This window comes from Sebastes fasciatus, chromosome 17, assembly GCF_043250625.1.
Source record: "Sebastes fasciatus isolate fSebFas1 chromosome 17, fSebFas1.pri, whole genome shotgun sequence".
Taxonomy (NCBI): Eukaryota; Metazoa; Chordata; class Actinopteri; order Perciformes; family Sebastidae; genus Sebastes; species Sebastes fasciatus.
Window position 1 is genome coordinate 3,583,836 of NC_133811.1, and position 2,500 is coordinate 3,586,335.

Below are 2,500 nucleotides of genomic sequence, written 5' to 3' on the forward strand. Positions count from 1 at the left end.
TCTCGTCTGATCTCGGAAGCTAAGCAGGGTCGGGCCTGGTCAGTACTTGGATGGGAGACCGCCTGGGAATACCAGGTGTTGTAAGCTTTTTCACTTCTCTTTCCAAACAGCACGGTGGAGACTTTGAAAACCAGAGCAGCTTGTCTCTGGATGTTGAATTTCATCATTCCTCGCTCCTACAAAATTTGTCTGAGTGAAATTGATCAGCTTCTAATTAGTTTATGATATAATGATATACACTTGTAACTCGTGATCTGCTCTTTAAAAAATCTTTGTAAAGCATTGACATTGTGTGTACACCATTCTATTGATTTTCATCAGTGCCTGCCAGTGTCCATCGAAGAAGCAGCAGCACCCTCTGCTGTTTGTAAAAGAGAAGTGAAAAAGCTTACAGCACCTGGTATTCCCAGGCGGTCTCCCATCCAAGTACTGACCAGGCCCGACCCTGCTTAGTTTCCGAGATCAGACGAGATCGGGCGTGTTCAGGGTGGTATGGCCGTAAGCAACATTTGCAGCAACAAAAAGGCCATTTAAAGATGCTGTAACACAACGTTTTGGTATTCTGCCCATACAGGTAGCAGCTGCAGATTGTCAGGAACACAAACAGATATTCTCACTATAATGACAAAAATGGCCTTTGTAAGAAACTCTGTCAGTGTTACATTGTTACAGGCTAAAACTATTATTGGATTATTATCACTGCAGTATTGCTGTGTAAGCAGCATTTTCAAGTATCATGCTGCGCCATATTTTCTGAAACAATCACGTTTTAAATGTCAAATCTAAATGTACAAAGTCGCAATAACAATCACAAACGTAGTGGAGTAAAAACTCCAATCTATCCCTGTAAAATAAAGTATAAAGTAGCATAAAATAGAAAAAAGCACCTCAAACCTGCATTCAAGCAGCGTAGTTACAATCTCACCTCTGTCGTAGATAGTGTTTATCATTCATGTGGGGAAACTGTGTCACTGTAATCAGAGCTCCTTGCCCAGAAGTTCTGTAAATATGCTAATGTCCCTATGAGCAGAAATGCACACAGGCGTTCACGGCGGCAGTGATAGACATCTATAAAGGGCCGTTTTGTCACCAGTGCTGTTGCTTACGGCCATACCACCCTGAACACGCCCGATCTCGTCTGATCTCGGAAGCTAAGCAGGGTCGGGCCTGGTCAGTACTTGGATGGGAGACCGCCTGGGAATACCAGGTGCTGTAAGCTTTTTCACTTCTCTTTCCAAACAGCACGGTGGAGACTTTGAAAACCAGAGCAGCTTGTCTCTGGATGTTGAATTTCATCATTCCTTGCTCCTACAAAATTTTTCTGAGTGAAATTGATCAGCTTCTAATTAGTTTATGATATAATGATATACACTTGTAACTCGTGATCTGCTCTTTAAAAAATCTTTGTAAAGCATTGACATTGTGTGTACACCATTCTATTGATTTTCATCAGTGCCTGCCAGTGTCCATCGAAGAAGCAGCAGCACCCTCTGTTGTTTGTAAAAGAGAAGTGAAAAAGCTTACAGCACCTGGTATTCCCAGGCGGTCTCCCATCCAAGTACTGACCAGGCCCGACCCTGCTTAACTTCCGAGTTCAGACGAGATCGGGCGTGTTCAGGGTGGTATGGCCGTAAGCAACATTTGCAGCAACAAAAAGGCCATTTAAAGATGCTGTAACACAACGTTTTGGTATTCTGCCCATACAGGTAGCAGCTGCAGATTGTCAGGAACACAAACAGATATTCTCACTATAATGACAAAAATGGCCTTTGTAAGAAACTCTGTCAGTGTTACATTGTTACAGGCTAAAACTATTATTGGATTATTATCACTGCAGTATTGCTGTGTAAGCAGCATTTTCAAGTATCATGCTGCGCCATATTTTCTGAAACAATCACGTTTTAAATGTCAAATCTAAATGTACAAAGTCGCAATAACAATCACAAACGTAGTGGAGTAAAAACTCCAATCTATCCCTGTAAAATAAAGTATAAAGTAGCATAAAATAGAAAAAAGCACCTCAAACCTGCATTTGAGCAGCGTAGTTACAATCTCACCTCTGTCGTAGATAGTGTTTATCATTCATGTGGGGAAACTGTGTCACTGTAATCAGAGCTCCTTGCCCAGAAGTTCTGTAAATATGCTAATGTCCCTATGAGCAGAAATGCACACAGGCGTTCACGGCGGCAGTGATAGACATCTATAAAGGGCCGTTTTGTCACCAGTGCTGTTGCTTACGGCCATACCACCCTGAACACGCCCGATCTCGTCTGATCTCGGAAGCTAAGCAGGGTCGGGCCTGGTCAGTACTTGGATGGGAGACTGCATGGGAATACCAGGTGCTGTAAGCTTTTTCACTTCTCTTTCCAAACAGCACGGGGCGCCGCTGCTTCTCCGGTGGAGACTTTGAAAACCAGAGCAGCTTGTCTCTGGATGTTGAATTTCATCATTCCTCGCTCCTACAAAATTTTTCTGAGTGAAATTGATCAGCTTCTAATTA

General features: G+C 42.8%; 5 non-coding genes across 5 annotated transcripts in view; 3 read left to right on the forward strand and 2 right to left on the reverse strand.

Moving 5' to 3' along the window:
* The window catches only part of LOC141755381 (5S ribosomal RNA), a 119-nt gene extending 32 nt beyond the window's left edge, over positions 1–87 (forward strand). The window contains exon 1 of the ribosomal RNA XR_012591085.1: positions 1–87. This exon is cut by the window's left edge and continues 32 nt beyond it. This is a non-coding gene — a ribosomal RNA (5S ribosomal RNA).
* Positions 88–385: 298 nt separating this feature from the next.
* LOC141755462 (5S ribosomal RNA) lies at positions 386–504 on the reverse strand. The gene has a single exon (XR_012591164.1). It is a non-coding gene; the product is annotated as a 5S ribosomal RNA (ribosomal RNA).
* A 596-nt stretch (positions 505–1,100) lies between these two features.
* LOC141755236 (5S ribosomal RNA) lies at positions 1,101–1,219 on the forward strand. The gene has a single exon (XR_012590945.1). It is a non-coding gene; the product is annotated as a 5S ribosomal RNA (ribosomal RNA).
* A 298-nt stretch (positions 1,220–1,517) lies between these two features.
* LOC141755058 (5S ribosomal RNA) lies at positions 1,518–1,636 on the reverse strand. Its single transcript, XR_012590767.1, has one exon. It is a non-coding gene; the product is annotated as a 5S ribosomal RNA (ribosomal RNA).
* Positions 1,637–2,232: 596 nt separating this feature from the next.
* LOC141755435 (5S ribosomal RNA) lies at positions 2,233–2,351 on the forward strand. The gene has a single exon (XR_012591138.1). It is a non-coding gene; the product is annotated as a 5S ribosomal RNA (ribosomal RNA).
* Positions 2,352–2,500: the final 149 nt, after the last annotated feature.